At 43.8% G+C, this 23,850-nt stretch overlaps 1 protein-coding gene and 1 pseudogene across 3 annotated transcripts in view; both read right to left on the bottom strand.

The window, feature by feature from the left end:
• The window catches only part of SQOR (sulfide quinone oxidoreductase), a 40,050-nt gene extending 31,352 nt beyond the window's left edge, over positions 1–8,698 (bottom strand). Inside the window, exon 1 of one of the 2 annotated variants that reach the window (XM_080931103.1) lies at positions 8,599–8,698. The gene's annotated coding sequence lies outside the window, so the exon portion shown is untranslated. Of the gene's footprint in view, positions 1–3,489; positions 3,518–8,598 lie in introns of those variants that run through there. The other variant, XM_080931105.1, reaches the window with a different exon arrangement.
• LOC308431438 (protein FAM98B-like) overlaps positions 1–23,850 on the bottom strand; it is a 292,458-nt pseudogene that overhangs the window by 121,738 nt on the left and 146,870 nt on the right. The window lies entirely within an intron of this gene.

Raw genomic sequence — 23,850 nt, 5'->3', positions numbered from 1 at the left:
AAAGCCACAAGTTAGATAAAATATCAATGATTTTTACTACTTTTTTTACCTTTTTGCTAATTATTCTACACACACACACACACACACATACCCCTCTAACATTCAGTTCTTACCCTCCTATTCCAAGCCCCATCCTTAGGTCTCTTTTCTTCTCTGACTTCTGGTTGGATCAGGCTAATGGGGGGTGTTAACAGGAACTCAGAGGAAATAGAGCAAAATTGAGATAGAATTTCCTTCCCTGGGTTGTCCCTTCTCTGGGCCACGTTTTAAACTGGACAGTGAACAGAGGCTAGAAGACTCTTCAGAGCATGATAAAAATGCCATACATCATCTGGACAATCTAGTTAGTGAAGACTCAGAAAACGACAGAGAACACAGTTGGCCTTAGGAAATATCTAAATCATCACCGAGAGACTGCCCTGAATTAACCACATGAGCACAACTTAACTCCATACATCCTTTAAAAATGGAGAGGCCTTCCCAGTAGTGAGGGAGCTATGATTATGAGAGTCAGATCATAAAGATATAAGGTCAAGGCTTTGAAGATGGAGGGCAAGGACAATGAACCAAGGATTTAAACAATTTAAAGAAACTGGGAAAGACAAGAATTTCCAGAAAGCACATTGCCATTCCCAGAACCTGTAATTTAGCCTAGTAAGATCTGCACTAGACCTTTGAAGTGGACCGTTGTAAGATAGTAAATTCTGTTGCTGGGGTTGAGGCCATAGCTGATTGGCACAGTAATTACCTAGCATGTGGAATGCCACAAAATGGGGGGCTGTTATCAGGATCTCAAAGGAAATAAGGAAACCCACAAAGAAAACTCACTCTCTCTGGAGAAAAGACATGCATCAAAATGTCAACAACAACAACAGATGCACTTGTGAAAGGAGGTAATAAGACTCCAGTGGAAAGAAGGTGGGACAGTCTTGAGGGAGAGAGCGGAGAGCTGACACGTACTATGTCCCACTTCTCATAAGCTCTGTTAGAACTGATGTGGTATACCCATGGTTTTAGTTCCAGTAACTGGCAATCTCTGTTACAGTGAAGGAGCTCAGAAATAATTTGTTAAAAGAAGTGAACTCATTGGTGAGTAGTTTTACTAAGCACATCTATAGGTCAGACAAGGAGAGGTAAGTTAGTCAAGTTAATGAACCCAGTTACCGTCTTGTAAACCTGTCCAGAGTCTACTGCATTTAATGGATGTGTGTAATAAGGGCCTGAAATGCTAATTAATACTTCAGATAAAGAGAGAATAAGCAGGTGAGAAGTGGAAAGGGTTTCTGGAGCTAAATAAGAAAGCCAAGGAAATGATATAAACAGACTAGAGAGGTTATATCAAAGGTCTCCTGGAACTCATTTTGGACAGTTGAGGTTGAGGGTCACAAAAAAGACTCTCTTGGAATGGGAATCACCTAGCTGTGTATAAAAAGGAGGAAACCTCTGGGGTGCATTAGAGAGAGAGAGAGAGAGAGAGAGAGAGAGAGAGAGAGAGAGAGAGAGAGAGAGAGAGAGAGAGAGAGAGAGAGACCAGGTAGACCTATGCTTCTGACACTGAGGATAGAAGGCTGTGGGAGACATTCTTGGTTGTCAACCTGACTACATGTAGAATGAACTATAATCTAGAAACAGGGAGCACACCTATGAGAGATTTTTTGTTTGGATTAGAGCGAAATCACTTCTAATCTGGACTTTTGAGGCAGGAAGTCGCACACCTTTGACCCGGATGTTGAGGTAAGAAGACACACCTTTAATCTAGGCCACACCTTCTGCTAGACAGAAAAGAACAAAGCTCTTTTTCTTTGCCTGCTTTCTCTCACCTTGCTAGCAAGTTCATTTCTTCACTTCCATTAGAGCCTCCTTCCTTTGGGACTCCAGAATCTGCTAAAGGCCAGCTGAAAGAGCCAGCCTTGTAGACAGAGCAGCTACTGGACTCTCACTTTCCATTCATAGCCAGCCATTGTTGGATAAGTTGGACATTAACTTATGAGTGATTCTATTTAAAATCATATATATGTGTGTGTGTGTGTGTGTGTGTGTGTGTGTGTGTGTGTGTGTGTGTGTGTATGTAGGAAGATTCATTCTGTAAGTTCTGTTACTCTAAAGAACCCTGGATAATACAAAACTCAATCCAAGACCACTGGCAACCATCCAGTGTTCATAAAGCAGTAACCAAAGCTCACTCCTATAGACTAGATTGTTTTGTTTAGCTTACAGTATCTTCATAAATTCTGATTTACTTGCCAATGTAGAAAAATTTGAAGGTATCTCCTAAAAAATTACCCTATGGTCTTACTGACAACAGGAAGCCCAAATTCACACATGGAAACACTCAGTTAGAGCTATCTCCATGCTATGAGAGGTTCTGATTCACTGCCCCACCCAATCTGGGTGAGTCATGTAAGTTACCTGTTGGGCCATGGCTTGGATTTCAGCTTCTGTGCCCTGCTAATGGAAGTTAGAGCCTTAGGTCTTAATGGAATGGAATTTAGACTGAGAATCTGGGAGAATGAATTAGAATACCTAACTTCAGCATTTTCAACTATGTTCTCTCTGCCAGACATTGTGCAAGGCAAAGAGAAATGATGAAGAGGAAGAGCTTGTCTACCTTCACAGCAGAGAAAGAATATGGTAATCCATTGGGTGGCTCTTCAGAACTGTAGGCAGGAAGAACTAACGTGAATGTGAAACACATGTGGGAAGAAAACAACTAGATATGAAGGATTAAGAAAGACACATTCAAACATTGACATTCTATTCACGTCTTCAGTTGGTGTAACAAAGGCAAAAACAGCCCTATGAGATTACTCAGAGAGAAACAAGTATGTTATTAGAGGAAAACTATGCCTCTTGAAAACAGAAGGGATCACACAGGCCTCACCCCTGCTTTTGGCTCAACTCCTCTTGAGTAATGTGCAGCTGGCCCCACCTGCCCACATATTCAGGAACTGGATTACTATATTGTTAACAAATAAAGGAAATGAAGCAATCTTCACTCAGGGCTGCAAGTCATGATAAGACTCTCTATTTGGAAGCCAATTAACCCAAACATTTGCCTGAATGTTAAGCTGTGAAACAAGAACTCCAGTTTGTCGACCAAAACTAAGCTGTCCAAGAAACAGGAATGATTTCATACAGTTCTTTATTAAGGGCTACGGTCACAATGGGTTCCTAATTTTTTCTTGGAGCCCTGTAAGAATTATCTTTTAATAAGTGCAAAGAGTCCTACCCAGTTATGATACGAGTGAACCAGAACAACAACCAACATGGCATAATATCCCTAAGGTTGTAGCAGTGGCTCACATAGGTTAGTGACCAGCATCAGCTCTAATTGGATTTAAGACCTACTCAGCAAGATGGATGCCGTGCCTGGAGTGGAAACTTAGCCAACTATTCTAGGGGAGTGGAGTCATGAATCTAAAAGGAGAACCTATAGCCACTACTTTACTAAAACGACATACTCCCTAATAATCTAAGCCCTGTCCTTACCCACAGATAAGTGTAGTCTTCAGCCTTCATCAAGGAATCTTCTCTTTGCAACAGAGGGAGACCACTACAGAAATCACAACCAATCAAAATACAGAGTTATGGAGCCCAGTCCCAAAGGAAACAGCTACAAAATACTCAGAGAAACAAAGGATCAGAGAACATTTCCAAAGAGGGGTGGAAAGATTATAAGATCCAGAGGATCAGGGAGTTTGCTATAAGATGGTGTCTCCTAGTAAAGTCAGAAGCTATGCCCATAAAAGACTAACAAACTTTACTGCCTAAACATGAGCTGAACTATATATACTGTATATATGTATATATGTGTATATGTGTATATATGTATATGTGTATATATAAGAAATTCATAGATAGATAGATAGATAGACAGATAGATAGATAGATAGATAGATAGATAGATAGATAGATAGATAGATAGATAGATAGATACATGTAACAAAAAGAGGTCCTGGGGTTTATATGGGGGGGGGGCTTGAGGGAGGAAAGGGAAGGAAAATGTGATGCAACTAAAATCTCAAAAATAAATAGAAAAAATAAAAAAGCATTACAAATGAGAACTTCGCAGAGAAGCAATGAGTCCTTTGCTGCAGAGAAAGTCCCTCCAAGCTTAAGTACTTAATGATCTTTTATAATCAAAACAAGCATTATAATGGTAAAACTGGTTATTTCACCAAGTGGAAAACGAAAATTATATTTACACAAGGAAAGACTTTTGCCTTCAATAAAGGATACTGCACATGAGTGAACTGAATTGTCTTAACTGAAAGGTAAGGGTTTTTGCTAGCTCACAGAAAAAGTAAACAAGCCTTGTTTAAACTTGCTCCCATTTTCTAATTGCCAGGGGAACCTGACTCCTCACAGCCTAGTGTACTATAAACAAAAACAAATGACTCCCCATCTATGCCTCCTGCATAGTAGGCTCCTATTCAGCTTTCCTGTCAAAGTCCCTACAAACCTGTGTCAGCCCAGGTACAGACTCCCTGGAGATGGAGTTCTCCAGTGAATCAGTTGGGTCACACAGCTTAGGCCCAGCGTTCCTGAATCTTGTATTTGTTTTATTGGACACATGGATGGGTGGGTGGGTGGGTGGGTGGGTGGATGGATGGATGGATGGATGGACGGACAGACAGACGGTTTGGACAAACAGACAGACAAATGATAAAGGAGGCAGGCTACCGTGCAGTATAAGAAAGTCTCTAACATAACACATAAGACAATACTGAGCTCTCTCCTCCAACCAAGGGGAAGAAGGTGGCCCCGCCCCCACCATCATCAAGAAGCAGGAAGTCAAAAAGGTGGTCAATCCTTTGAGAAAAGGTCCAAGAACTTTGGCACTGGGCAGGATATCCAGCCCAAACGAGATCTAACATGATGTCAAATGGCCCTGCTACATCAGACTGCAGCAGCAAAGAGCCATCCTCTATAAGCAGCTCAAAGTACCTCCTGCTATTAACCAGTTCACCCAGGCCCTGGACAGGCAAACAGATACTCAGCTGCTTAAGCTTGTCCACAAGTACAGACCAGAGACAAAGCAAGAGAAGAAGCAAAGGCTACTGCCCCGTGCTGAGAATTAAGCTGCTGGCAAAGGGGACGTCCCAACTAAAAGACCACCTGTCCTCCGAGCAGGAATCAATACAGTCACCACCCTGGTGGAGAACAAGAAGGCTCAGCTGGTGGTGATTGCCCATGATGTAGACCCCATTGAGCTGGTGGTATTCCTGCCTGCCCTGTGTTGAAACATGGAGGTGCCCTACTGCATCATCAAGGGAAAGGCCAGGCTGGGGCGCCTGGTCCACAGGCAGACATGCACCACTGTTGCCTTCACACAAGTTAACTCAGAAGACAAGGGTGCTCTGGCTAAGCTGGTGGAAGCTATTAGGACCAATTATAATGACAGATATAATGAGATCTGCCACCACTGGGGAGGCAACATCCTGGGTCCTAAGTCTGTGGCTCACATTGCCAAGCTGGAAAAGGCAAAGGCTAAAGAACTTGCCACTAAACTGGGTTAAATGTACACTAAGTTTTCTATACATAAATCTAATTACAATATTATAAAAAAGACAATACTGAACTCTGAATCCTTCCATTTCTATCTCCCAAATGTCGGAATTATAGGTGTTCAAGCCACCACACCTGGCTTCCTGAATCACTAAAATCATCACAATGAAATTACTCATCAGACCAAAGTACACTGGGATTCAAAGGCACATGCAAGAAAGTTATGAAGGGCCGGAGGGTCTCTGTAAACAAACTGGTCAATTCCTGTGGCTTGCCATTACCTGAAATACAGCCCACAAGGTCTCAACGAGCAAAGACTCTTTGATTACAGATTATATATCTTGTTTGAAATTGGACGCTGAATTCAGTTCTTTGATGTTTAGGACACAAGGAGCTATACACAGGTAGCAGGTATGTCAGGTTCCCTAACAGCTCACAACTTTTTTATGTCCGACCTCACGGCACACTTGCCCATTTGCATTGGAGCTTTGTCTGAAGGACACCCAGGACACCCAGGTCCTCATTACAGGTAGTACCAAGTGGGGCTGGCTCATCTTTAACCATTATGGACCATGCTTTCTTCACACCAGGAAGAGGGACTCCACTAGATGGATTAGGAAAGGTGGGTGTTCAAGCAGACAGTCAATAGGGATACTGACTCCTCGGATAGGATTTCTGTGGCGAAGACTAGCAAGATCAAGTGCTTGGTCCTGAGACATAATCAGAATAAAAAGCACAGGTCCCATTTCCTGTATCATAATGCACTCGGATTCTCTGGAAGCAGCTCAGGTTAAGTTCGTGATCCAAAGCATAAGAAAAGCATGGCAGGAAGGGGTCCTGTGTGGGAGTTGCTGTAACATGTACGGTATGTAATTTCTCATGACAGCCACTGAAGCTCAGCAGGGATTGATGGTCTTTTTCTCATAAGCAAGACAATGAAGCTTCACTTTGAAGGTAGAAGTTTGATTTGAATATTAGGGGGCTGAGGTGTTAGCTCTCTTGAAGCTAAAGGTTTTTCCCTTTGATTCAGAATAAGCTTAGATCTGAGAAGTTGGGAAAAATCCCACAGTAACCATTGAAAGTTAGACAGGGGAAGAACTGTCTGATCAACTGGAGGAAGAACTTCCTCCAGCTCAACTGTCTCACACACAGAAGTACAGACCAGTTATAAGACCAACACTTCATGACATTCTCACTGCCAGTAACAGTGTGAGGCTTTAGGCCTAGTCCTGGAAGTTTTTAGTAAATTACCCACTGTTCTCCTATTGACCAAATCCCCAGAGTCAAAGTGTTTGCGACAGGTGAGGGACAGGGAGAAGAGAGAGAGAGAAATGTACATCTAGAAATGCTTCCTCATGGGCTCTGTCTTCATACTTTACAAGCCATTTCCTGCATTACAACACGTCTTATTAACAAGCCTAGACACGGGGAAAAGCAACTTCTGGAACCCTGCTTTCCCATCAAGACAGTTTGTTTTCTATGGTAGGGCACTAGACCCACAGCAGACCCAAGGGCCCTCTCACATTCCCAAGTTCCAGTGTTTATGGATTTGCTCTGGCAGATTCAAAAGAAGTGATTCATTTTAAACAGCCATTTCCCAAGCTTCCGGCTGTCTCCTAGACGCCGTCACAAGCAACCCCCTCCAAGTCATCCAGCAAACCTTTTAAGTTCCAGATTTAGGGATGTGATGGCCAGTGTCGGACCACTCTTGGGGGGAAAAATGGTACCTGCTGCAGTCCTCTGTATAAAGTACAGATGGGGTGCTTTTCACCTGTGAGACGGTATTAGGCTTGTTTGTTTGTGGGGGTGGGGTGTTGGGCTTCTCTCTCTCTCTCTCCCTCTCTCTCCCCTTAGGAGAAGCAGATGACCAAGAAGCTCAGAATAGAGGGCACAGTGGTAGTTCAAGGAAGTGTTAAACTCCAGAAGCAAAGCTGCCTAACAAATAAGGGGGCAGCACCCTTTCTGCTAACAGGGTGTCTATCTAAATTGAGGCCCATTCAACTGAATGGAAGAAAAAAAAAATCTTTACCTTCCACTGGCGTCCAGTTGAAATTTAACATTCTCTTCCAGTGAAGTATAGGCAGCTAGCCGTGACAGTATTAGCAGCACTTGTGACTTTTAGAAATGTGTTTACAGGTAGTGGCTATACCTCGAATTCTATGTTCTCTGGTATTTCAAAATGATAATAGTTATTTGCTTTTTTAAATTACATGATATTCTTTTAATACTTTAGCAGCTGCTTTCTTCCAGCATAGTCTGCCTTGAATTTTATGCTTTTAAAAGTCTTTTGAGATGGCTCAGTGGCCAAGAACTCTCACAGAGGATTTATTTCCAGGGGAATAGAGTTCAGTTCCCAGCACCCAGATGAACGTGTATAACTCCAGTTCTGGGATCTGATGGGCATTAAGCACTCACATGCAAACGAAATGACCATGCGCATGAAATAAAATAATAAAGTTTGAAGCAAAAAGGAAAACCTTGTGAAAAAAGTCCTTCGTTTTTCCCCAAACTCAGCACTGCCAGAGGTATCTGCTGATAAAAATGGGTCAAAACTGTTTACAGCGGTTTGTAGCGCGCGCGAACTCAATGGCTGGGCTTGAGTCTGTGAGCCCTAGAAGCTGGGGTGGCTCTCGGATAAGTAAAAGGACGGTAAAAAAAAGTTCCACCAAAGAGCCTTTTCTCCCTGTACCAATTGCCAAACAGCCGGCCTGTACTCCTCCGTTGACCCCCCAGCGTCCTGGACACCTCCCCAGACTCTCCGACCAATGACAGCCTCAACCCACACGGCAGGCTTGGCGAGGTGCTGAGTGACAGCCAACAAGTAGAACTAACGCTTCTGAAATTCCCACGCACAGAGACCTCGGGTCCAAGCGCTGCGGGTGGTGAGGGTGCCGGGGCCATCCTCTCTGCACCGCTGAGGCTCGGCCACTCCAGAGCAAGCTGTAGAGTCCACCCGAGTACCAGACCAGAGCAGTCGAAGCGGCATGTGTCAGGGGTTAAACAGGAAGAGGGGCGGCCGGGAGCGCGGGGACAGAACCGGAGACAGCGAGAGGATGTGGGAGGGTGACAACATTGTGGGATGCGTCTTACCGGTCTGAGCGACACCGTGGGCCCCAGCGCTGGCGCAGCAGAAACTACAGTGGCGCTGGAGCGCTGGCCTCGCAGAGCCCCGCCTGGTAGCCAGAGCAGAGGGGCGGAGGCCAGGGGCGGGGACAGCCACCACCACTACCACCCCCCCACCTCCCGCCCTAGAAAGGCTGCCCCGGGCGCTGCCCAACACCGAATCCCGGTGGGAAACGCGCACCACGGGGCAGGCACGGACAGTGAGTGGGGGCATGGGTGACCCTTGTTCCCCGGCCTCAGCGGCTCCCCATGCCCCGCGACTTTCCCCACGCAGCCTAGACGTTTTTCTCACGCCAGGGGTGCAGACAGGGCCACCCCTACTCAGAACTAAGCGGTACCTTCCTCTAGAACCTGCTAGCTCCTGGGAGGCGTCCTTTTGGTGCCTGACAAGTGACTGCTCCGCCTCTTCTTCTTGTGTTCGAAGGCACAAGCCAGAGACCGCGGCCCCGTGTGTTTAAAACGAATACGGTTCCTAAAAGTTGCTAAGGTCTCAACGTTAAAAAACTTCAGAGAACACACAAATGCCACCAGCTTTTTAAAAAGGTAACTAAGTTTCTTTTGCACTTGTTTGATCGTATGCATGTTAATAGTTTTTGAGTCTCTTATTTCAAACTTTCTGTCTTCACTCTGAAGGATCTATGGTAAGATCTCTTGGTCACATAGCTACAAACAGGGTTTGATGGCAACCCTGGTGGCACCTGCAGCACTGCCTCCTTCATGACTTTCTGCGACACTTTGTGCAGCAACAGGTAAGTCTAGTAAAGAACCTGGAAACAAAATGAAATGTAACATGTATTTTACTGACAGAGCTATTGCTGGAAAGAGTGTGTTAAGACTGTGAAAAAAAAAAATCTTAATGTTTGCCATACTCAGACCTAACACTGAATTTATTTTATCAATAAAATGTTCCACATACTTGAAAGTTGAGGCAAGGGGCGGGGCACCAGAAAAACTGTCCAGGCCTCAGGACAGACAGTTAACTATTTATGGTACTGAACATAGCCCTGATTTCCATCCTCTAAATGCCAACAATTGTAGCCTAAATTTCTGACAAAAAATAAAACTCTACACACACGCATTTCCAGACCAATTCACCTATTCGTCACTTATCCGTCCTCATTTAGAAGCCCTGGTTCCTGGGAAGGAATCAAGGATGCTCTGCTTGCAGGGTGTTTGAAGGTCCGTGGCTGGAGAATCGCGTAATAGCCGTGTCCGGAATAGTTCCCACACGCTGGGCATCTGTGTGTCATTCTATTATCCTAACTGAAGTCCCTTCTTTCCATCAGTGAGAACTAGGGTTGTTGTGACTTGCCCGTCAGACACCGAGGCTGAGAATTTACTCCGTCATTTCTTTTTTCTTTCAATAATATTTTATTTACATATTACGTATGCATGTGTGCTATGAGGCACATGTGGACGTTAGAGGTCACTTCCCAAAGTCTATTCTGTCCTCCAACAGATGGATCCCTGAGCCATCAGGCTTAGAACCAGGTAGGCATCGTTACCTGCTGGTCATTCTTCTATCCGATGGCTATTTTCCATCTTGTCTGCTGAGTGTCAAGTAAGCCCTGTGGCTGCTGCTGTCTGGACCTACCCTTGATTCCCATCCATATGAGGTTCCAGAGTAGTGAGTGTGCAGGCAGTGAGATGGGAAACTAAGAGAAATATTAAAGGGTGGCAAGAGGGCACGGTGGGGGGAGGGCGCGGCGGGGGAGGGGCATGGTGGGGGAGGGCCATTGGTGAAGGGGTAGTGGGGGAGGGGCATGGCAGGGAGGAACCAATCTCTGTCCAAGATGATCCGGAGATAAGGAACTATAGACTGGAAAGCCATGCAGACCCATGCTAGGAAGAACTCGAGCAGGAATGAGCCGCAAGAAAGTGGAAAGGAAAACAGAAGACTGTCAAAAGCGAAGACGCTGGAGTGAGAGCAAGCAGAGGGGTTCCTCAGGTTTGCCGCTTTAAGTGCACCTGCTTGGAGCCCATTAAACAAGCTCCACCCTCATCCCGGAAGCAAACTTGTCCTAGGTGAATGTGTACCTAGAGAAGTAGCTTATTCTGCCCCAGTAAACCTTCCTACCTGTGACAGCCACTCATCCAGAGACACTAATCCTCACTAGCTGCTATGAGACTCACTGGGAAGCTGGGGTTGGAAATTTCTGGAGCCAGCAGCACACATTGTCCCTCAGACCAACAGGAAGTCTCCTAGCCAGAAGGGAGGTGAGCATATAGTATCTTTTCATATGTGGCTTTTAAAAGGCAGACCCAATCTGTCCCAGATTGCTGACCACCAAACTGCTTATAGAATAACCAAAATTGTATCAAGCTACAGAGCAGTTAGAGTTCTTCATCTGTACCACAGATGAAGTTATCTTCCGGTCCAAAAGCACTGATTTATACACAGGTACTTCAAATACAAAGTGCCCCATCCCAGTCGCATTGGTTGCAAGCAAGAAGCCAGTATGGACACCTTAACTTAAGAGATTGGTAGAAGGCTTCCATCAACTGCTGGAGTGCTGGTGGCCAGGGACACAAACCTTGACTAGGAAGAGTTCTAAGCAGTAAGAGCGCCTGTGCTGATTTGCATATGCTTGGCACCATAAGGAAGTGTGGCCTTGTTGGAGTAGGTGTGTCACTGTGGGTAAGTGCTTAAGACCCTCACCCTAGCTGCCTGGAAGTCAGCATTAGGTTAGCAGCCTTCAGATGAAAATGTAGAACTCTCAGCTCCTCCTGCACCATGCCTGCCTGGATGCTGCCATGCTCCTGCCTTGATGATGATGGACTGAACCTCTGAACCTGTAAGTCAGCCCCAATTAAATGTTGTCCTAGTAAGACTTGTCTTGGTCATGGTGTCTGTTCACAGAAGAAAAGCCCAAACATCTTTGTGCTGGTAGTATTTTTCTACTCCTTAAAAAAAAAATTCTTTTTGAGATTTTTTTTTGTACTTAAGAATCATATTTGCATCATTTCCATGCTGTCTTCTCCTCACTCCAGCCCCTTGAATATCTCCCTAAAGATTATCACTTCTCTTTATTACTGATAATACATATACATATGCATAAACACACACACATATATACACATCCTGCTGAGTCCATTTAGTGTTGCTCATATTATATGCATTTAGGGCTGACCTCTTGGGATTATAGGGGGACTCATCCCAGAAGACTGATTTTCCCCTCTCTCAGCAGACACTCATTGCCTATAGCTCTTCATCTATGATAAGATCTAGATTTTTTCCATCCATGTTGGAATGTCATTGTGTGCATCTTGTTTAGGTGACCATATGGCTGAAGTTTCATGAGTGCGGTTCCTGTCATATATGAAAAACACTATCTCACAGCAGACATCCTGGGCCTCTGACTCAGTCTTTCCACCCCCTCTTCTATGATGTACCCTGTTACAGTACTCCAACCCAAATAAGCCCATGCAATGAAAACACAACTCAATTAATATGAGTACAAGCTGCACCTAGTTTGGGCAGATCTACCACTACACTGCTCTATTCCCCAGCTATGAGATCCCTTCTAACTTACAGTTTCTCCAGACCCCATGCTTCTTCTCCATCTTCCTTCTACCTCCTCCTCCTCCTCCTCCTTTGTTGTCCCCTTTTCTCCCCCTTCTTCTGTCTCTCTAAAAACTCTTCAGCTCCACCTTCCCTTCCCCTGCCCAAACACCAGCTCTGGCCTTTATTTTACAAGTTAAAATGGGGAGAAGGTTCTGATGAAGTCACCGGAGTACTTGATTCACTTTGGTTCACTGATGCAGTTCTCCTGCCAGGCAGCCCTTCTTGGGGAAGCAGAATTAGCATCAAAATACAAGCAAACAGCACCAGGACAATCCTCAGTAGTACCTGAGCCTTGAGGTGCCTTTATGTGACACCTCTAAAAGTAAGTTTCTTCGGGAGGGGTGAGGGCTACACTATCTGTGAATATAAAGGTAAGTATTTAGAACTGAGTTGGGGATTTTACTCTTCCAGGAAAGTGTCAGTAACAAGTTTTCCTATAGGGTTCATATCCTTACCAGCCATTGGTAGTTGGCTAGGATTACAGGATCAATATATCCCATCCTATTAAGTGAACCTTAAATCTGATTAGACAACAATTAGTTACCCCCCAAGATATAACCGCCACCATTGCACCTTTGGGTATATCTTGCTGAGATGATCATTACCAGAAGCTGGCTGGCCACTCCCAGGATACTTCCAACGCCACCATGAATGACTGAGTGCCACAAAATATAAAAAAAGCAAGAATTCGAGTCTTTAGAGAAAGTATTCGCTTGGCTTACTCTGTACATGAACCACTAGGGTCATAGCTGTCAGGACAGGAATAGAGCATGCTTGGTCCCACTGTCAGGGCAGGAAGAGAACGTGCTTGGTCCTGCTCACCCCAGTACTGCCATGATGAATGTTCTGCTTCAAAAGTGAAAGAGGTTGCATACTAAACAATGGGGGTAGAGAACAATGACTCTTACAGGCTCTGTAAATACAAGGTCTTTGTCCACACATAATTTACCATCTGTCTAAGCCCTTCATCCATGATGGGTTCTGCTGGGTACCTACATTTAAGAATGATGCAGAGCAGGGGTGTGGCCCAAGCACATCACCTTTCTCAAGGAGAATGTGCTAATTGGCCTCAGTTAACTGCATCAGCAGATAGATTGTTCCTAAAGTTCCTGTCTCATATGATCCTTGTAAAATGTAACGAGTTAATATTTAAAACTGACTGGCGCTGTCCCTGGCATAGAAAAAGTATTCAGCTGATCATTACTGCTTGGTTTTTATAGTTCCTATGTTATCATGTTATTACTGTGATTAGAACATTTGTCCCCTTCAAAGCTTGTGTTGAGATTTTATTGCCATTGTAACAGTATTAAGAAGTGAGACCTTTGAGGTGATCGTATTATGAGGACTGCATGTTCATAGGTGGGGCTGAAGGTGTTATATAAGTTCTAGACACCATAGATAAAAGCACATGTTGAGTGTACAAATCTGGCCTCCTGAGTTCATCAGCAAGACTGAAATGACTCACCACATACAAGGTGTTCACAATTAGGTCATGAGGCTTATCACCAAAAATTAGAGATCATAATGCAGTTAGCCAATATAGTCAAAGAATGCACCAAGAATCCTATGTGCATCAAAACTGCCATTCAACAGTGATAGAGATAGGTTGTCCCTGGCCTACTTAGCCTTCGGTGTGATTCAACATCTAGGTACTGAAGAAGCCTGTAATACTATTGTTTCTGCAGTTCTTCCCTGAGTGACTTTTCCATTTCAGCCCCAAGGACTCAAATTGACAAGTTACCTTTATAACTCAAGTAATTAAAAAAGGAATAACAAGATAACCCTAAATTATCAGAAGTAGAAAAACAACAAAAATTTAAATGAGAGAAAACATAATCTACAAGGAATACAGAGAAACAATAAAATGTAAAAGATAGTGAAATGGACAAATCTCTCTCCAGATATAAAGAGAACACAGCACAATGACATGACCCATGCCTGTGAAACTGAGGCAGAACACCTGTGGTCCAAGTTATTTGGGAAACTGAGGCAGAATTGAAATGTCAAGGCTAGTTTGAGCAACGTAGCTTCCCCATCTCATAAGAAGATATATAGAAAGAACACTAAAATTACTATGATAAAAAATATAAATGTAGATTATTGTAGTTTGACTATGAGATAGCTTCATATATTAACACTTAGTCCCCAGGTGGTGGCACTATTTCAGGTCATCAAACTTTCTGTTCATCCTTGGCTTCTTGATTGCAGTTGCAAGGTGACTAGCAGCCACATCTGCTGCCTGCCATGCTTCCCCTGCTGTGATGGATTGTATCCCCTAGAATAGAACAGTAAGACAATATAAACCCTGCATTAACTTGTTTCTTGCCGAATAGTTTGTGACAGCAATGAGAAAACTAACAAAGAGACATAATTACCAACTCTATAGAAATACAAATGATTGCAAGAATGAATAATTATAAAGTAATAAATTTTAAGAATTATAAACTGATACATGAAATGAACTAATTCCAAAAACCACAAAATTCACCAAGACTAAATCATGAGAGCATATATTATCCAAGTAAGATAATAGCAAGTTATCAGGTTTAATCAGTAATTAAAGTGTGTGTGTGTGTGTGTGTGTGTGTGTGTGTGTGTTTATGCAAAGAAAGGTCCTGGACTCAGATGAATTCTACCAAACATTTGAAGAACTAATTCTAAGTTTTCTCAAACTTTTCCCAAAAACCTAGTAGGAAGGACTAACTTCTTAACTCATTCTAGAGATATGAGAAAAATTACACTGTGACACAAAACTTCTCAACAAACTAAACTTAACAGCATAGTCAACAGGATTGTACACCATGACTATTAAGTAAGGTTTATTCTTGAGATTCAAGGAGGAGTTCACTTACAAAAACTGATCAATGTAATATTTAGTATTGAAAAATGAAGAGGGGAAACACATATCACCCCAGCTAATTCAGAAAAGCAAGCCAAATGCATGTTTTCCAAGTAAAAGCAGATTAATAAGAATGTAACTTGTCAAGCTACATAGGACCTCCTCTTGACCAGTGCATTGGGGCTGCCATTTTGAAATTCTTATTAATATTTGAGCCAGAAGTCTTGCTTCCAGTTCTACCTCATCTTCTACAAATACTGTAGCTAACACCACTGTCAGGGCTGAACCTGCTTCAACATCCCTTCTGAGCTTGGGAGTCAGTAACCACACCTCAACACAAACGCAGTAAAGGGTCTCCAAGCAAAGACACTTGGCTATATGGACACCCTGTTGTTGATGGTCTATGAGGTGTATTCTCATGATCGATATATTACACCTTTTGGGCCACAAAAATCTACTTCTCACGGGGCTGGGAAATAAAATCCCCTCCATAGCCCTTGTAGCCTTCTCCTTCCTGGAGTGCCACTCAGAAGGAAGCTGAATTGTAGTCTTTTGTGATAACACCTTCTCCTCTATCTGCTTTGTTCTCAAATAGCAGCATAGCAGGTGCTGGGGATCTACCTAATATTATAATGCAAACCATCATTCTGGGAAGGTCACCAACACCTATGTCTTGGGTCCTTCAAGTGACAATAAGAGAACCACTGGGAGTGGGGGGTGATGGTAGGCCCAATCCATATCACAACACCTGGTTTCCAGACCCTTGTATCCTTCCCTCTGGAGACCCATTACCAATATAATTAGCACTGAGTGTCGAGGAAAAAAAGTGGCATTATCCTTTCAGACCTCTTCAAAGCTACTTTTCAACGGGGACTGCACACATTGGCTCCAGTTACCTCTGGAAGGTGATGTAATTTGTGACAACTAGGAGTTTGGATCCACACCTCCTTCACTTGAAGTTGATGCCCTAATTTGTGGCTCTGCTATGTAGAGTTCTGCACCATTCCCTAAGCTAATGAATCAAAAGTGCCGTATAAGGCTCTCCGGGAAGAAAAAAGACAATGTTTATGTGCCTTTTACTTTGCAGTTATATTAGCTCTTTCACATCCCCATTACATTAGAGAAATCAGAACCTCTCTTAGAAATCCAAGACACCGATCCTTCCCTCCAAGACAACACAAAGTCGATAGAGCAGGGCAGGCCAGAGGACGCTTGTGTTGGAGGCCTTGAAAAGCTACATGCCCTTCAGAAGGTGGGAGATGAATCCTATGAAGGGGCTGGAAGAGGATGTCTTAGTGTTACAGTTACAAGGGTGGTATTCTGGGGTGTCCTCCCCTACCCCAAAGTGATGTGTCCTCTAATCTGGTCACAAAGAAGAAAGTCCTTTCCTGTAGCCTCGCTCACACTCTGGAGGCCATACTCTGTGATGTTTTTCCGCCCTCATTCGGACTAAAGCAGAAAGCTAGCAGCTTGGGTGGCATTAGAATGAGATGGCATGTTGCGGCAGGTCTGCGCCAGGTCTGAGCCATAGTATATGCAGCCCTGCCAGCAGGCACCCTTGTGATCGAATGACCAATAATGGCCAAAGATGTAATGTGACCACTGGACAGATCTGCAAGCCCATTGAAAGTTGGACTCGGTCCAGGGTCCTCCCTGCTCCCCCCCCCCCATTTTTTTTTGTTTGGTTTCCATGTGTTCCACTCAAACAGGGAGTCAAAGACTTCTTTAGAGCTGTCAGCATCGATGCTAGCTCGGATTCTTTGTCCAATAGTGCTGAAAATGGCTAACCACCCCCCTTTCCCAGTACAGTATCACCAAAGCCAATGGCACAGGTCCCTTTGATAAAGGCCTGGGAAGTCATCATGGATCTACTCTCATGTGGCAGTGAACTTCCTTCTGTCACCTCTCAGTCGGCAGGCTCCAGATCTGAACTCTGAGTCATTCGAGAGCTGAGCACTGTGACTTCTGGCTGATGTGGCTTTTCTCACATTGTCTTTCATTACCATGTGTCTCTCTCCCAGACATCAATATATAGATAAAGACAGATCAAGGATCATCAACTAGTAGCCCATGGGCCAAAGCCTGCCTACCACCTAGTTTATGAGCAAATTCATTTTAAAACATAGCCACACCCACTTAATATTTTCTGTGTTTACTTTTGTGCTACAACAGCTGGTTTTTAGCCTATGGCCCCACAAAGCCTAAAGTATTTACAGTCTAACCGCATACCTAGTATCGTGATATTGTTGATGATGAATATTGGCCACTGATTCAAAGTAGACACTATACTTCACTGACCATTTTCCTGGCCCTCAGCAAATGAATCCTGCTGAGTGCCCATCTCATACCCATGGATGCTCAGAATCTCCAGCTCTAAGTCAACCACGGTCTACAGACCTCCTTGGTGCTGTGGGGACCCTCCTAATCAGCTCATTTCAGTGGCTTGGTGAGAGGTAGTCCATCTGCCAAGGATAGACTTTCTGTCTTTTTTTTTTTTTTTTTTTTTTTTTTTTTTTTTTTTTTTTTTGCCACAGAAGATAAAGACTTAGAGGACAAAGCATATAGATGTAACCCGATGACACCTTCTCTTAAGTACCTTCCTTCCAATCACCTTCCCCACCCCTTAGGATAGAGAAATAAACACCCCCAAGTCCTCCTTCAGGGAGGTGGATTTGAGACTTGCTCTCCCAGCTCCACATGTGGTCACCTGGTATTATTTCTCTTTCACAGAACTGGTTGTTTCAGATGACACGCATACCACAGGGTAGGCAAAATGAGCCAGGCCGAGTCACATTATGATCTCAATAGAAGGCTCCAGAGCCAGTCTTGTCTAGTGCTTGTCTGGCTATTGCATGTCTACAGGGGGGAGGGGGGAGGGTCATCCAGGGTTAAAGACTTGCTGCTGAGCTCTCTGCTGAAGGGAAGCCTGCACCTTCTCCACACTTGTTCTTCCTTAGTGCCAGACTGAATCGATAAAATTATCAGATGAATTCATATTTATGTATTTCCTCACCTTGTACATATTTCAAGACTTTTAAAGAAGAATTGGAGGTTGATGTTTGTCCCTGCTCCTAAGGCTCCCACTTAAGACGATTCTGCTGTGGGTGTGGTAGTCTGGGAATTTTCTCAGAATCAGGTCCTAGCCCCGCCAACCTCATACGTGTGCCTCAACTTTCAAACCCTACCTCCATTTCTACACCTCAGTGTTGCTGTTGGAAGGCAACTCGTGTCAAGCAACCCTGGCACGAGGCAGATCTTCACAACAGCTGAAAGTAGATCTAAGAAATCCAGATCTGCCCAGAGATGCGAATAAGAAATTAGATAAAGGCAGAATAACACCATCCGCATTAGAGAGACTACAAGACTGGATCTAGATCCTGGGCACAGGCGTCTTTTTCTATGAATTCCTGAATTTGAGAGTGTAGAGATACATAGACCCCTGGGTAACCCTTTAGTATTAAACAATTCAAGTGCAATTCTTTGAAAACTGTAACAAGCTTGTCTTAGTTAGGGTTTTACTGCTGTGAACAGATACCATGACCAAGGCAAGTCTTATAAGGACAACACTTATTTGGGGCTGGATTACAGGTTCAGAGGTTCAATCCATTATCATCAAGGCAGAAACGTGGCAGCATTCAGGCAGGCATGATTCAGGAAGAGCTGAAAGTTCTACATCTTCATCTGAAGGCTACTAGCAGAATACATACCTCTAGGCAATTAGAATGAGGGTCAGTGACACACCTATTCCTACAAGGCCACGCCTTCAAATAGTGTCACTCTTCTGAGTCAGTGGTTCTCAACCTTCCTAATGCTGTGACTCTTTGTTCCAGTTCCTCACGTTCTGATGACCCCAACCATAAAATTATTTTACTTTATGCTTCACAACGGTGATTTTGCTACTGTTATGAACTGTGATGTAAATATCTGTGTTTTCCAGCGGTTTTAGGTGATGTCTGTGAAAGGGTCATTTGACCCCCAAAGGATTCACCACCCATAGGTTGAGTCACTCTGGGCCCCAGGTAGGCAGAACTTCTTCTGGCAGGTCAGTGTTTCATTGACTAGCCCACGGTTTGTTTGCCCTTGGGTCAAGTGCCCACCCCCGACCTCAAGTGCCCACCACAATCAACCAATCAACCAAAGCAGGGGCAAAGCTACAGATGCCCACAGCAGTCACTCACTGCTTTTCTTAGGAAAGGATTCTAAGCATAATCAATAATTGTGATTGTTTCTGGCTATTATAAATAAGGTTACTATGAACATAGTGGAGAATGTGTCCTTGTCATATATTGGAGCAGTTGCATATATGCCCAGGAGTAGAATAGCTGGGTCTTGAGGTAGAAATAGTTCTAATTTTCTGAGGAACTGCCAAACTGATTTCCAGTGTGGTAGTACCAGCTTGCAGTTCCTTCAGCAATGGAGACGTGTTCCTCTTTCTCCACATCTTCTCCTGCATGTGCTGTCACTTGAGTTTTTGATCTTACCCATTCTGATTGGTGTGAGGTGGAATCTCGGGGTTGTTTTGATTTGCATTTCCCTGATGACTAAAGATGTTGAACATTTCTTTAGGTGCTTCTTGCCAATTTGGTATTCCTCAGTTGAGAATTCTTTGTTTAACTCTGTACTCCATTTTATAACTGGGTTATTTGATTTTTCTGGAGTCTGTTTAGGAAAATTTCCCATGTGCAAAGATGTTCCAGGCTCTTCCCACTTTCCTTTCAGTGTATCTGGTTTAATGTGGAGGTCCTTGATCCACTTGGACTTGAGCTTTGTACAAAAAAGATAAAAATGGATCAATTTGCATTCTTCTACAATGGAGTGGGTGAGTGGGGAGCACCCTCTTAGAGGCAAAGGGGAGGGGGTGGGGAGTTTATGGAGTAGAGACCAGGAAGGGGGACAACATTTGAAATGTAAATATAATAATAATAATAATAATAATAATAATAATAATAATAATAATTTTCAAAACGGCTTAGCCAACTATCAAGGCAAGTCAAGTGTTAGAGAATCTGTTTTAGGAGAGCAAAGTAAAACAAAGTACCACAAGATGGCAGTATTGCTCCATGTGTGATTTATTCAGTTGTTAAAACTGTCTCACCTGAGTTTAGAATGTAAACTGCTCACACCATCTTCAAGTTAATTCTTCAGAGATCTGAGAAACCTTCTGTTGGTGAAAAAATATAAATCTTCACAGTACGTGTGACATCTATTTTCTACTTTCCAATCCATTTGTTGTCTTTGAATTTATTTTATACCCAAGGTCTTGGAATCTAGAATTAATAGTTGGCTTAATTATATATGTAACCAACTGTAAACAGTACTTTCAGTTATCCAAAGATTAGAAACCTCCTAGCTATCTCCTAGTTTGAAAAACTATATTGTACTAACCTTTGCTTTATATGTATGTAATTCATTTTATTATAGACACGGGTGGATAGACAGACAGACAGACAGGTAGGCAGATGTTAGAGTTAATTATATATACTTAGATATACACCAAAAGCCAACTGTGATGGTGAGTTTTATGTGGTAGCCTGGTTAGGTCGTGGTACCCAGATATTTGGTCAAATACTAGTCTAGACTGTGCTCTGAAAATGTTCTTAAATGAGCCTAAAATGCATAAGTACACTCAAAGATATATTAACTATTACCAGAGTAGGCCTATATTTTCTTTTGGGAACACATCATAATAGTCATGCTCCTGGCATGCTGGTCTGGAATATAAAGGCCCCAGAGTGGCTGTCCTTAGTCCTTCATCAATCTGGCAAGTTTTCCAGAAAATTGAGAAGAGTTCTACCTCAAAGCCCAGCTATACTGGGCGTATGCCCAAAAGATGCCCCACTATAACACAGGGACACTTTTCCTACTCTATTCATACCAGCTTTATTCATGATAGCCAGAAACTGGAAACAACCCAAATGTTCTTCAAAGGAAAATGTGGTCCACTTACACAACGGGGTACTACTACTCAGCTATTCAGAACAAGAACACATGACATTTGCAGGCAAATGAATGGAGCAAGAAAATAGCATCCTGAGTAAGGTAACATAGACCTAAAAGAACATGCATGGTGTGCTCTCAGTTAGAGGTGGATATTAGCTATAAAGTACAGAATACCCAGGATACAATCCACAGACCCAAAGAAGCTAAGTAACAAGGAGGGTCCAAGAGAGGACGGTAGAATCTCCCTCAGAAGGGGAAATAGTCAGCAGAGGTGGAGGGGAGGGGAGAAAACTGGGTGGGGGAAGGGATGTGGAAAGGAATGGGGTAGAGACCAGATGTGGCTCTGGAGAGCTGGGGAGAGAGGAAAGAATGAATGGAAATGGGGGAAGGGTTGCTTCTAAGACACAGAGGCCTAGGGAGGCTCCAGGGAGGTTATGAGAGTGACTCTAGCTGACACTCCCAGCAGTGGGAGATATGGAGCCTGAAGTGGCTACCTCCTGTAGCCAGGCAGGACTCCCAACCCACCCACAAAACTTTCAACCCAAAATTTGTCCTGCCTACAAGAAGTGCAGGGTCAAAGATGGAGCAGAGTCTGAGGAAATGGCCAACCAATTATGGCCCCAACTTGAGACCCATCCCATGGGCAAGAAGAAATCCCTGATACTATTAGTGTCTTAGTCAGGGTTTCTATTCCTGCACAAAACATCATGACCAAGAAGCAAGTTGGGGAGGAAAGGGTTTGTTCAGCTTACACTTCCACATTGCTGTTCATCACCAGAGGAAGTCAGGACTGGAACTCAAGCAGGTCAGGAAGCAGGAGCTGATGCAGAGGCCATGGAGGGATGTCACTTACTGGCTTGCTTCCCCTGGCTTGCTCAACTTGCTTTCTTATAGAACCCAGGTCTACCAGCCCAGGGAGGGCACCACCCACAATGGGCCAGACCCTCCCCCCTTGATCACTAGTTGAGAAAATGCCTTACAGGTGGATTTCATGGAGGTATTTCCCCAACTGAGGCTCCTTTCTCTGTGATAACTCCAGTTTGTGTCAAGTTGACACAAAACCAGTCAGTACAATTAGTGATACTCTGTTATGCTTACAAACATAACCATCCTTTGAGAGGCTCCACCTAGCAGCTAACTGAAACAGATGCAGAGACCCACAGCTAAACATCAGACAGAGCTAGGAGAGTCTTGTGGAAGAGTTGGGGGAAGAACCGGGGGATCTGAAGAGGACACGGATTCCATAGGAAGAGCAACAGTCAACTAACCTAGACACTTGGGGAATCCCAGAGATTGAACCACCAACCAGAAAGCATATATTGTCTGGACCTAGTTCCCAGCCCCCACACTTATTTAGCAGAAAGGAAAGGTCTTCATTCCAGTCCCTAACAACAGGAGCAAGGGATGTCCCTGACTCTTGCCTATGGATTCTGTTCCCTTAACGGGGCTGCCTTGTCTGGCCTCGGTGGGTGAGGATGTGCCAAATGCTGCAGTGATCTGATGTGCCAAGGTGGATTGGAACCCAGGGGTGTTCCCCCTTCTCAGAGGAGGAGAGGGGGAGATTGGGAGGGTGGGGGCTTCAATCGTGATGTAAACCGAATAAAGGAAAGAAGAAAAAGATGCTGATGAGATAAAGATTGAACTTACCTCAAGGAACTCAACACCAGAAAAAGCAAGTAGTTTAAAGAGACCTACATCCTTTTACCCCTCTAACCTTCTTTCTCTCCTCCCTGGTGTTGGAAAGAGTGAGGATGGTTGTGATTCCTCTTCCTCAGTTGACAGGAAAGCGATGGTAGAGTAGCCTTTTACCATTTTATCCTTAGATGAGTTGTCATTTCTTTATATATCTCAAAGCCACCCGTATTCAGAGACTATGCCTAAATCTCCCTCAATCCGACTCCCCGTTTACACTGAAGCTCTCCCCTCAGTGCACCCATCCCCACGACTGCCCTTCCTTTGCCTCATTTGTGTGGAGTTTCTGCTTTTCCTGTTAGATGGGATCTGGCCGCACACATGTAGGCAGAGAAAGAGTAAACAGAAACGCTACCCATCTACTTGATCTGAATAACGGAAGACTCAGGAACTCTCTTCATCCAAAAGAAAATGTAGAACCTGAACAACTTTTAACATATAATGTCTGGAGGCTCAACTTTAAAAATCATGGCTTTGGAATAAAGTATATGTGCTATGGTGAAATATATGTGCATTAAGTATATAATGAATTTGATGAGATCTATAGAGCCAACACTGACAGATACACACCATTCTCAGAAAAAGTTCCAAGTTCTGCCTTCTCCAAAGACAACCCATCTCCCCTTGAATGCAGCCTATAGTACTCTACTTGCTGGAACTCTATTTAAAGGCTGCATTTACACAGGCAGCTACGGTTTGAAGTACTTCCTACCCAACCTCTTAAAGTGATGGCTTTGGGGTTTTTTTTACAGGGTCTCCGGCTATAACCCAGGCCAGCCTCAAACCCAGCTTATAGAAATATTTACTCACAGAAAGGCTCACTTTATGTAGCTGGATACTCTGACCTGCTTGGGAAGTTCCAGCACCTGTCTGCATGGGATTTTACAAGTGGACCACTAATTGCTTTTCTTGAACAAATATTTGTTTTTGTGTGTATGCCTGTGTCCTTGAGTGCATATACATGTACCACAGGCATGCAAGGAGCTACAGACCTCAGCAGAGGTGTCAGATCCTCAGGAACTGGAGTTATAGGTGACTGAGCAACCTGATGAAGCTACCTGAGAACCAATCCGGGTGCTCTGCACAGGCAGTTAACTCTCCAGCCCCTGAACTGCCCTCCCCTTTTTTTCGTTGACACGAATCATAAAGAACACTCAATACATAGAGGACATTAAGAGGGACA

Source organism: Micromys minutus (assembly GCF_963924665.1).
Source record: "Micromys minutus genome assembly, chromosome: 17".
Lineage (NCBI taxonomy): Eukaryota > Metazoa > Chordata > Mammalia > Rodentia > Muridae > Micromys > Micromys minutus.
This window is presented reverse-complemented; position numbering and strand designations above follow the sequence as displayed.